The 12,374-nt window shown below is 52.8% G+C and overlaps 1 protein-coding gene across 8 annotated transcripts in view; it reads left to right on the forward strand.

Annotated features, from left to right (window-relative positions):
• Positions 1 to 12,374, forward strand: part of HDAC7 (histone deacetylase 7) — a 91,501-nt gene that overhangs the window by 51,692 nt on the left and 27,435 nt on the right. The window contains exon 1 of one of the 8 annotated variants that reach the window (XM_055792317.1): positions 6,932 to 7,153. The exons of the other annotated variants lie outside the window; for them this stretch is intronic. The gene's annotated coding sequence lies outside the window, so the exon portion shown is untranslated. Of the gene's footprint in view, positions 1 to 6,931; positions 7,154 to 12,374 lie in introns of those variants that run through there. 8 annotated transcript variants of the gene reach the window in all.

The following is a 12,374-nucleotide window of genomic DNA, read 5'->3' on the forward strand; positions in this document are numbered from 1 at the left end:
ACCAAGTAGGAGTAAGGAGATATCATCATCTGTGTACTCATGACTCTTTGAGTGGTCTTAGTGCTGTGGTGAGCACTGTCTACTTCAGAAAGGGCAGTGACTCAACAGAAAAGATTCCAAACTACAAAAATGTCGGATCTATCTTGCAGGGAGAGATGATGAAGCTCAGGCTGGTCAAGGCTTTAGCTCCTTTGGCTGATGGGCAAAAACCAATGATGTGTTGGAGGCAGAGGTTAGCTTGTGGTTTCTGTGTTGGCCCCATCCATTTTATGTGAACAATCCTAGCAATGCAACATCTGATCTCCTCTTGTGTCAGATCACAGCAGAAGGGGGTCCCTGGAGAAATGTCTGGAGTCAGCTCCTTCCCTAGCCAAAGATCTTCAAGTCTCATTTGTGGTTCCTGTCAGTTTTATTGGCTGCCTTTTTTGTTTGTGTTTTGAGGTGTGGATTTGTAACAGTAATGATGACAAACCCTTGAAAGATCTGTCAAGATAAAGGAACCGGGAGGATTTTTGGTTTGTTTGTTTGTTTGTTTTTCCTTGCTGTCAGGTTTGGATGTCTAGTTGGGTCCAGCTTAATCGTGAGTAACTGTGCTGGTTGTGTGGAGGTTCACAGTCTCTTCTGCAGGAGCCCAGACTGGATGATAGCCTGTGACGGTGATGGGAACAAGTGATAGCGCTTGGCTGTTTCCCTGCTGGAGAGGTTGGGATGCTGGCACCGAGAAGCAGTTTCACCATGCAGACGTGTCTGGGACAATGTGCCAAGTGAAGAAGGTGGAGGGTGTGTCTGAAGAGAAGCCTGGGAGGGGTGCAGGGTGTAGGATGGGGTGCTGGCACATCTGGAGGTGGGACAGAGAAACTTGCAGAAGGATTTGTGGGCTAGGCCTGGTTTGAGCCTGGGTGTGTGCTCTATCTGCACAAATCTACATGTCCTCCCTTCTGCCATCTTCAGCCTTGGTGGGGGACACCTCCCAGCAGTGCTGTCTGCTGAAAGAGATTGTTGCAAAACCCCACAGCTTTCCCCCCTGTCTGTGTGGCTTCGTGTTCTTCTCACAGCAGCTCTTGTGCATTTGTGACCCCGGGAATGAGTGATGAGACTTTGCCAGAGCCCACCCACCTACCGACCAGTCTGATACCAGCAACCCAGTTCAGAAGAGAGGTTCCTGATTACATGCTGCTGGTTGCTTTTCTGATGTACTTAGCATTAGCATAACAGATTTCCCAGCTGGAGAGATAGGGATACCCTAAATAAAGATCTCACAGCAGGCACTGGGATGAGCAAAGTTCCCTACATGGCATCTCATTACAAAACCTGGTGGTTTTATTTTGTCAGAATATCTAAACTGATGGCAGAAGGGCTATGACTTAACTTGACTTTGAGGCAAGAGTTTGGTCGCGGGTGAATGGCTTCCAGCAGATTTGTGTTTTAGGAAGCCATTTGAGCCGTTGTCTGCAAGAATCTCAACTGAAGAGTGTGCTGCAATTGCCGTGGCTGGACAGTGGCTGATGTGGGAAGAAGCAGACCTGGGTGAGAGCAGCAAGCAGCCCCACACAGTGTGTACTGTCATGAGCAGGGGTCAGTGGTGTCTTGGTGAGAGGTGGTGCTGCAGCTCCCCCAGGTCTAGGAATTCTTATTTCACTGAATAAGAAAGGAGTTAGGAACTTTATGCCAGGGAATAAAAATCATAACCCAAAGGTCTGGCTGACAGTTGTGGCTTTAATGCAGAAAAAGAGCTCTATGAGGCAAAGACTAAGAAGGGAATTGGATTTGGGGCTGGGATTGGTGGATTTAAGGCTGGAGCGGGGCAGGGGGGATTGCAGGAAGCATTTGTGTGGCTCAGGGCTGTCTGTGCCGCTGGCTGCACCTGCTCCTGGGTCAGGCTTCAGCTCTGGCAGGGCTTTGCTTAAAGGGGAGGCCAAACAGCTGGGAGAGGAGGTAAAGCTGGCAGAAATCAGGCCCGCGGGAGCTGATTTATCTGGGAAGATTAAAATACTTTTTATCTAGCTGAAATCATGGCCTTCATCTAGGCTGTGCAAGGCAGGGACTGTGCTCGCTTGCTGTTAGCTCCAGATCCCTGCCACTCACTGCAGGAGAGTCTCCTGCTGCACCTCTGCCAAATCAAGAATTTTCCCAGGCATTGCTCCATGTCTGTCTGCAGCGGAGACAGGGACCAGTTATAGCAGCCACAGCACCTCCAGAGCCAGTTCCTCCTTTTGGGTGCTTGCTGACCCACATGTGCAGGCCCACTGGAGCTGAGCAAGCTGGCTGCTGAATCTGTCCCTGGGTTCCCAGCTTGCTGCTTCCCCCCCCCGCCCCCCCCCCCGCCCCTAGTAGCAGCCACATGCCCTTTTCACAGCCCACACAGTTTTTCTTGGGTTTCAAGAGCCCTGGCAGCAGGCTATCAGAGCAGACTCCCCTGCCAGAGCTCTGTGGGTGGATAGACCAGCTTTTCTCCTTTCCTTATCACCTTAAGCTTCAGAAGTGGGGAAGCCGTTGCACAGCTGCTGAGCAATGGAAGAGCTTTTTGGTTTTGGCAGCAAGGGAGAACATCCAGAGTGGTGGTGGCTGCAGAGGGACTGCCTAAGAGAGCACGGGAGGTTGGCAGGAAACAGGCCTGAGCAAAGAAATGGCAAACTGATGTTGAAACTCCTGGAAGGGGGAGAGTTATTGCTGAGGGAGGGGGCGGATAGTATGGAAGCATGGGAATGGCTTGCCGCTAGATGGAGCTGATGGTCTTACGGGGATTTATCTCCAGTCTGGCAAGTTCAGTCCGGGACCTTCACTGTGGGAACAGGTCCTGTCTCCTGGACTTGATTTTGGGGGAGCTGAGTTGAGCTGGCCATCAGTGTCTTTTCCAGTGCTGCTGAGGCATGTGCAATGTGGTGATCCAGGCTGTTGGACACAGAGCAGAAGAGTCACATCCAGGTATTGTGGGCACAGAAATAGAATCCTTGAGCTCTCGAAGCCTATGTCCTTCAGCAGAAGCAGAGTTTGGGGCTCTTCAGGGTGAGAGTTTCCATGTGTGAGTATGGAAGATGCAAGAGTCATGCAGTAAAGGGACATATTTTCCAGCCTTGATGGAGGGAGCAGCAGAGTTGGTCCTCCTGGGGCTTTGGGTAGGGGCAATGGCCTTTTGGGAAACTACCTGTGCAAGAGTTGGAAACATCCTTGTGATGTGCATGGAGTTGCAGCAGGACCTTGTGGAGGAGCTGCCCGCTGACCCCTAGAGCCATGGTGCTGGCTTTGCTTACTGTATTGCCATCCCTGGGGAGCTGATGACTTGCAGCAGGGGGCCCCCCATGTCCCCTCCTGTTCTCCTTCCTCCTGCTGTCGGCAGAGGAGGCTGCAGACCCCACGGGGAACAGCACAGTCCTGCAAAAGGAGATCGACATAGGAAAACCTTGGGCTGTCCTTCTCTGGTGCCAGGTGGGAGCATAAGGAATCCCTGCAGCAGCAGCCCCCCAGTGATGCAAGCGCCAGCGCAGCAGCTGCATCAGGGTGAGATGCAGCACTCTTCTCACCACCCACACACCAGGGGAGGGGTGAGCTACAGCAACAAAAATGCGCCCTTCCACTTGGGTGACTGCTCCCAGTCAGAGATGAAAACATTTGTTCCTGAAATTGGAGTCATTCCTGGGATTGCAACACCCAGGCTGTGTTTCCAATTAATCTGCTGAAGTCGTCATGCATTTCCAAGTTCACTGGCTCAGCAGAGAGAAATCTTGGGATTGCCTTTGCACTGAAATGCCAGCTGAGATGTGCACGGTATTAAATGAGGAGAGAACGGCCCTGGCAAGCTGGCCCACCAGCACCTGGCACAGGATTGTGAAGGGGCGCCGGGCAGCTCCGGTATGGTGAGGGGGGCACGGCAGAGGGCAGAGCAGCCTCCCCCTGGGAATGAAAACGCTTGAAATAGTTGTTGAATTACTGTTGGGTTTTTCCTGGTTTCCTTCTGTTTCTGGGTGTGTGTTTTGTTTTGGGGAGAATGGGAGGGGGGTGAAGTGAGTTATGCTTGGTCTGTTCACTGCATCTGCAGGAGTGTATTTACAGCCTCACTGCCTCAGTGGTGATGACTGGGAGACGTTTGCCCTGTGTTGGGGATGGCAGTGTGACCTTTCAAGCCCAGCCTCCTCCCAGGCCCTCCTGCAGGGTGCTCCTGTCTGCAGCAAAGTGGGTGCAGGTTGGAAGCTGGAGGCGGTTTTGTTTGGGAGTTGAGCGATCACTTAAGCCATCCTGGGGTGCTTAAGTGGATCTGGGTGCTGGCAGGGCGAGGGGCGAGTGCTGCGGCTGTGGCTCCTGTCTGCCAAATCTGGAGCGCAGCAGCATGCTAAGTGGGGTTGGTGTTGGATGGTAGGTCCTGGTGGTGCATCTCCATGTTACACAGCTCTCTAGGGAGCTGCTGGAAGGACAGAAATCCCCTTGCCAATGTTTTTTTGTCTCCTACGGCTGCTTTTGCAGAAGGCAGGGTTCCCGCCTAGAGCTGGAAGTGACCCAACACATTCCTCTCATCTCCCGTGTGATTTTCTGAGAAATGAAATTGGATCTAGAGCCTGATCCCAGCTGGGTGGGAGTGGTCCAGTGCGTTAGCACAAACACTCATGGAAAGGCCGAGCTTGTGTAGAAATCTTCCAAGAATGAGGTTCAGGCTGAGGCCCCCCTCCCTCCAGAGTCAGCAGGGATGACCGATGGGAGTGTGGAAGGGGGGACAGCAGATCTCCTGCCACAGAGGTCGCTGGTGGCTTTTCCCTTTGGCGGGAAGCATGCAGACTGCTTTTGCAAAAGGGGTGTGCAAACTGCTTTTACCTGTTGGGAACTAGAGCACGGATGGAGTGGACGGCTGCCTCCAGTTCCCTGCTCTGTTGTGCATCCCCAGACTCTCCCTCCCTGTGCCACAGGGATCGTGTTTCCTGCTTTCCTGGTGCAAGGCTTAATTTAGAGCTGGAAAGTGTTAAGTGAGGATGGTGACAAGACCACTCCCAAACTGAATCATGCTTTTGTTCCCATGTGCAAGGGCAGCACCGGGGAAGTCTGTTCTTCGGTGGGAGCATCGTGCAAGCCTGTTGCACCCTGCTCATGGGCCAGCACAGGCTGGTAGCCCGTGGCAGATGCGTAAAAGCCTGGAAAAAAAACCACCAGGGAAGCGAGGGGAGGAGGGGGAAGGCAAGTTTACTACTGGTGGTTAGTGCTGCAGTGCGTCAATTTAACAAATACTCCTAAGGATGTTATGCTGACTTCCCAAGTTACTTGCTCCAGAAATAGAGCTTTCCTATGTGTCCCTCTTAGAGTAAGTCTCTGTTGCATAGATTTTTAGCAGCAAGGATGTATTCTTCCTATATAGGCTTGCAGGACAATAATACTGATGCTTTCTATTTTTAACACATCAGCAGGGCAAAAATGCATTTGGGAATCTTCAGGGAGCAGAGTAGCTCTGTAGTGCTGCCTGCCTGCCTGGGCTCTGGGAGCGATGCCAGCAGCTTGGTGAGCAGCACAGGCTTTCAGAGTGCCTGGCCCCACTTTTCAGCAGGTAAAGGGAGGCCAGTCTGCACAGGGCTTGCTCCAGTGGGCTCTGCTGAGGCCATCACCTGGGATCACAGGGTTGGGCAGTGGTGGTGAGGAGCAGGGATGTGTGGCATCATCCATCCTTCTCATCCTCCTGTTTCCCTGCTGTGGCCCTTCGAGGCTGCTGATGTGGTGGGGAGTGCTGAAGGGTTTGTGGGTCTTGCTGTGTTACTGACTGTGATACTTCTTTGTGTGGTGCCAGTCCTGAAAACCCAGCTCAGGTCCTAAAAGCATCTCAAGCCTTTTATATATAGATTTACTTACTTATTTTATAACAGTTTCTGTCACCACTTTCATTGTGAAAAAGGACTGCAAGTGATAACCTGTAATGCCCTCCAGGATGGGAAGTGAATAACCAAACTAGTACCAACCTGAGTCACAATTCCGAGTTTGGGGACCAGTTCATAAGTTTGAGTGGTTCTGCCCTGTCCAGGTGCTTCTGCCACCCTCATCTGCTCAGGTTGCCGTCAGCAGCTGTCCTCTGGCAGGACAGGCTCCTGTTGGCCCTTGCAGGATTTTCCGGCTGCTGGTGTGTGTGCTGGAGGAGCCTGAACACATGCACCTCCCATTTGAAGGAGAAAATAGGAATTTAGGGTGGAACTTGCTCCCTGGGGGCTTTGTTTTGCACTCCAGGCTGGGTCCAGAGAAAGTGTCTTCTGTTGTCTTCCCCACCCCCACCCCCCTGCAGTGGAAAATCCCACCAGTCTTAGGAGTGGATTTTATCATGGTGTTTACGCCTTTTGCAAAAACTCTGGTTTCCAGCCCCTCTGTGGGTTCATGCATAGGGATCACTGTGTTCCACGGAAGCTGGTGGCTACCAGTGGATTTCGGACTGAATCAGAGACCTGCCATTGTGCCCTGGGGGTCCTGGGTCAAGGTGGAGTCTGTGCCTATGGCCACCCCTCCTGGATGGGGCAGCAGGTTGGCATTTTTGGCATTGGTCCTTTGGGGAAAAGAGGCAATTCTGGTTTTGCTGCCCCGGGTGTACAGCTGCACGGAGCTTGGCCCCTTGCTGGGACAATGGCAGGAAGCCGGGAGCTGTACGCACCTCCTTGCTGCTGGCCAGGCACCGCATCCTCTCAAGCCGAGGCTGCCTTTGTTGCTGCTCCTCCCTTGCTATTTCCATCACATTGTCCCGAGGAGAGGAAGGATGTTTCCAGCCTTCTTCCCTTTTGCCTCAAAGGGATGTGGGGTGGGTGGGGAGGGGAGAGTATTTTTCTCTCTGGCAGTTGTGCAATAGGCACAATTACTGCTATTTGAAGCACTGACCCACTCCGCCCAGGTCAGGGGGGTGATGCATCTTGGCCTGAGACATCCCTGATGTCTCCCCTCCTCTGCACAGTCTTGGCAGTGGGGATGCATCTGGTCCCATGGCCTTGCTGGCAGCCAGTGGGCCCAGGTACATCCTTCAGTGCAAGCCCGGGACTCTGAGCTCCATCAGAGGAGATGCTTCTGCAACATGGCTTTTAGTGGACACACAGACGTGGCTGGACTCATGGTGCTCAGCAATGCCAGGGGAGATGCTGCTGCCTCCACATCCCTTATTCCTGCAGTGGGGTGAGACTGCTGTGAGGTTGATGGCGCCCAGTGTAAGGTATTTTGGGAAGGGAAGGTGGGATCCTAATGTTATAAACACTCTGAGCGCTGTGTCATCATGCGGATGGACGTGTGCCTGGAGGTGTTGTGGTGGGGCTGCAGGGCATGGGAGGATAATCCCAAGCCCCTTGGCAGGCATGGTTTGAGGTGCCTCTGAAAGCATTAGAAGAGGTGTGCAGTGGGAAAGGGGAATGGGCAAAGTTACTGCTTGCTTTGTAATGGATAAATACGGCCATGAAAGGGGGCTTTGGCTTTTTTGGGTGTGTTCTTAGTTCTTTATCTTGTGGACTGGCCTCTGATGATGGCAAAGAAACACTGCAAAGTCCTTCCTGTGTTTTTGCACAGCTCCAACTGCTGTGGCTGTGCAAAGTCAAAGCTCCTCACTGCACCTGAGGAGGCTGGGCTCCCATATGCCTGGAAGTGAAAGCAGAATTAATTAAGACGGGAAATGATCATAATTTGCTCTGGTTAAATCCCTTTAACACCAGTAAACCCAAAAAACTTAAGCAAAGATCTTGGGCAGAGCATGGCCACGCCTCTCCCATCATTCAGAGGTGGAGAAATCACCCATGACACATCTCTGAGACTTTGTGTGAGAGAGTTTTACCAGTTTTATGGGGTTGATTGTTGCTTCCTGGTAGCAGCCAAACTGGGAAAAGCCCATCTCTCACTGAACTGGATCCCAGCTGAGAACAGTGCAAATTCAAATAGCACGTATGCTGGCATTGAGTCTGTCCTGGGACAGCCCCAGAACTTAGCAGCAGTGCTGATTTTTCCATAGGAGAGCAGAAAACTTTAAGGATCCCTTTTGGCTGTTTTTTTCCTCTTTGCTTGTCCCAAAGTAGATCAGGACACAGTGTGGCTGTTTTGTCCTCCTCAAACAGCATCCACCCTGTGTGGTACCCCTCACATGCCGTTCTCAGGGGCACCCTCCATTACCCCACTTTGGAGCCACCGAACATTTCTGACAAAACCCAGGGCCGACAACAGCCTGCATAACCTGCCAGGAATACCAGGAGCTCTTGGACTTCACTGCTGACAGGAGGTGTCTGGCAGTGTTGGGGAAATGGAGCAATTACTCGTTGGCCATCGAAGCCAGCTCTTTGCATTAGTGAAAATCTGAATGATCTTCAGGCTTGTTAAAGTAGTGTTTGCCCCTGGGACGTCGGGGTAATGACCTCACCTGCATGTCCTCAGCAGTTGAAGCCTTCCTTATGTTTTGGCCACACGTATCCTGTTGCTTGTGTTGGCATTGGCCACCCAGTGGTGAGGTGTGAGAGGGAGGAGAAGTTGCATGGAAGGAGATGCACAATTCAGTTGTCTCCTTCCCGCCTCCATGGTTTTGTGATTGTAGGGAGGCTATGAGCATGGAGAACGCAGCAGAATATCAATTCTTCTGTAAACCAGCTTAGAAATGGTGCTGGAGGAGCTGATGCAATAAAATACCGCTTTAGGTTTGCGGCAGAATGTTTTTCCCCATTTTTTTTAAATATGAGCAAGCTGGGGTGTAAGCTTTATTATGGTCTCTTACTGCACACTGCCGTTTGCAAAGCAGAGAGGCTCTTGTGTTCATCTCCAGCAGCTGCCACAGCAGGAGTTGGACGGGGCACACGTGGGAGCAGGAGGAGGGCTGGCATCAGGGACCAACTGATCTCTCTGGTCCGCTGGGGCTTTTGCTTCCCCAACAAAGACCTCGGCATTTCCACCTGCTGCTGCATGGGGCCTGGGTGCCAGCTACCTGCCCAAGCCCATGCAAAGCCTCCCTCTTTATTTTGTCTAAAAGCAGTATCCCCCAAAGGGGTGGGGGGGGGTGGGGGGGGGGTGGGGGGGGAGGAATACCCGCTGTGGCTTAATTGCATTTAATGAGTCTGATAGGGATGGCTGCCAGCAAGGGAGGGCTATGCCAAGGTTCCTAACTTGCCCGTGAGAACTGCAAGGGTGTGGTGCGTGGCCGCGCCTGTCTGCAACTACTGGGAGAGAAGATCTGAGAGCTCCTGCCAGCCTTGGCCGTGGTAGTTGTGGTGCTCGCCCGATGCCATCAGCCCAGCCCGTGTTGCAGGGCTTAGCTCTATGGGCTCATTGACCGCCAAGGACTCAGAGGAACACAATGACATCTGTAGGTGGGTGTGCCAAGTGGGTGGGAAATAACCCTTGCAGGCATTACAGGGGTCTTATGAAGATAGATTGATATTAAATGCACCTTGAGCATCCTTTCATCTGGAGCTGGGTCCAGTTCAGTTCTGCAGTGTGCGCCCAGACGGGGACCATTGTTTGTTTGATTGTCAAGTGAGTTTTAGGGTCCTCGGTGGGTATGTGATTTTGCTGAGTTCACGCTAGGTCTGATCTTGAGAGGCGCTGAGGGCCCAAATCCCAATATGTGCACTGATTCTTCAGTCTCTGAGGTTAATGCTGCTGTGCTGCGCTCACCAGGGGTTGGTTGGTTTATTTATTTTCCTTTCCCTCCCCTATGCTTGAGCAGCTCATCAGCAGGATTAACCCTGCTTTCTGGGTTAAAACACCCTGGGCAGTGTTGCTACATGAGCACAGAGCACACACGCCCCACCACACCCCTCGGTCCCGACAGGCACTTTGACTGCCTCAGGGCACCCGTGTTCTGCAGCTGTCAGCTGGGAGCCAGCCTGCATCCTTCTGCAAGGTTCGCCCTGCCGACTGCTGTTTTCTCCTGCATTTCCCCAGGCAGGCTATGGCTGCCTGTATTTCACCAGGTCCTCATTGCATTTCTTCCCCCCCAGCTCTCATGGAGACCCAAGCCTGATGACTTGGCCATGCTGTTTCTTGTAGCCTGGGTGGCATTCCCTGGCTTCAGCATTGTGGATCTCTTCCCAGCATCTCCCTCAGCTGCTTATATGCACCAGTGCTAACCCAGATTTACACCCCAGGGTGGCTGTCACTGGTATCCTCATGGTGTGGCAGAAGAGGGCTTGTTAGATCCAGGCACATTTCAGCCACCTCTGCATTAAGGATTGATGCATGCACCTTGCCCAGCTGCAGAGATGCCAACTTTGAGCCAAAGGCTTGGCTTTCCTGGCTTCGTCGCGAGCACCCAGATATGGGAGGCAGTGCCAGACAGCCACACAGTGAAGGACACCAGAAGTGTATTGTGCAGGAAACTGAAAATGTTGGAGCTACCTTCCTCTGCCATAAATAGTGCTCATCCTGAAACCCAAGTCTCCGCTGTGCGTGCTGGTGATCTACAGCACTGGCTGGAGGGGACGCTGAGATGGAGTGCGTAGTGGTCAGGGACTGCCATGTGCTGTCCCCTGGCGTCTTTGGGTCTCCCCAGTTTTGAAAGTCTCCTTGCTCAAATGCCTGATGGTCAGCACTGGTGCAAGCTTTGGAGTGAACTCCAATTGTGCCCTTGCTGATGGTGGTTGAGCAGTCTGTAGATCCACACAGTGAATTTTGTTTGTGCCTCTTTGTGTGGGATATGTCTTATTCCTATAGAGCTGGGACTGCTGGTGTTTCTCCCAGCTTCTTGTTCTCTGCGTTGTATTGGGCCTGAGGGTTTTTTGGTTTTTTGATTTTCTAAATTTTCTTTTCATGACTGAATCTGCCTTCCAGCCCAGCCTTGGGCCTTGGCCAGCATTTGCCAAAGGGATTTCCTTCTCTGCAGCACGCAGAGGCTCCAATTAATGGGCAGGTCCTCTTGAGTAGTCACTTACTGAGAGTGGGTATTGTGGGAGTCCAGGTTTTTTGTCTCAGCACTTCCAGATCAAGCAAGACACTGCTTTGGAGCCCTGAGCTCTTCCCTGGGGACTTATGAGTCAAGCTGGGCTTTTGCTGTTTTGCACGCAGCAGTTAAAAAAAATAAATATGTAGGCTGAGCTGTAGCAATGGTGACAGCAGCCCCTGTGCAGTGGTGACCCTTCGCAGGTGGTGCAAGGCAAAGCAGGTTGTAGGTTTGAGCCAAGTGGGTGCTCTGTGCTGTGCCTGCAAGTTGCTCCATGCCTCGGTGGATGCTCCCAACAGTGGTTTTGTGCGTGCAGGGGGTGAGAGCAGCAAGAACCCTCTGCAGTGGCCCCTGGACAGGCTGCAGGCAGCCGCGTGGTGCAGGGCAGAGATGCTGACAAGCCCATTGGCGTGCTGTCCAAACCGGTTGGGAACATGCTCCTCCGCTTATGCAAACAGCTGGTAATTGAGGAGAGGTTCATACAATCGTTTGATCTCTCCTCTGCTTCCCTTGGCACAGAGGCCGCATCCTCTCATGCCGATGTAATCAAACGAGGCATCCTGTGCCAAGAGGGTGCTTGCTTGCTTCCTGGGAGCGTTTGGCTGTGTCTGTGGGGCTGCCAGGCGGCTGTGCCTCTGTTGGCAACTGCCTGTTCAGAGAACAGAGACCCAGAGGAGGTTATCTTGCGAGGACCAGTGCCAAACCCTCTCTCCAAAGAAGATCTCTGTTGGCTGTAGGCAGGGAGATGGTGCTGAGGCTCTAGACTGGACTGTGGCCTCTTGCCAGAAGCCTGGCCGAGTGAGAAGGTGGGGCTGTTAGAAGACACCGGCCTCTTCCAGTTCAGGCAGAGCAGGGGTACTTGCTTGCCTGGAGATGCTGCCTATCATCTACATTTGTCTTTGCCTGTGGGCCTTGGCAATATTTAAGATTTCAGGAGCACACCGCAAACCCTCACGCCTTCTCTGGCAGCTCCTGTAGCTGTGTCCGCAAGGAGGGGACATGGGTAGTGGGAAAGCATAGCAGTCCTCCATGAGGCAGGAGGAGCAGTGGAGCTTAGCATCAGCTGTGGAGAAGGGCTTCAGGGGAGGACCAGGAGGAACAGCACTGCCTCCCCATAGCACAACTCAGGATAGAGTGATGTGTGCGGCTACACCAACCTGCTGCTGGTGGTACTCAGTCAGGGAGTAGCCAGCAGGCCGCTGGGCTCTGCGACCAGGTGGGGATGGTTGGAGGGGAAGGAGTCTAATGGGATGGGCTGCACCATGGGGAATGTTTCCCTTCTGGGAGGGGAGGACTTTTCCTGAAGCTCAGGATTTTCCAAGAGCAGAAGCTGCCTACGCTGTTCTGGGGAGCAAGAGGCACCACCAGGCAACCTTGGCTTTCCTTCAACAGAGCCCTTTGGTCATGAATTTCCCTCTGTTTCGGAGGAAATGGCAGTTATTGCGAGGTTTCCTTGGGGATACCTTGCACTCCTCCACACAGCATCCTCCCCTGCGGGGTGTTGTGCTGCTGTTTGGAATGGGGTTTT

The sequence above is a fragment of the Falco peregrinus genome, chromosome 19 (genome assembly GCF_023634155.1).
Source record: "Falco peregrinus isolate bFalPer1 chromosome 19, bFalPer1.pri, whole genome shotgun sequence".
In the NCBI taxonomy this organism is placed as follows: Eukaryota; Metazoa; Chordata; class Aves; order Falconiformes; family Falconidae; genus Falco; species Falco peregrinus.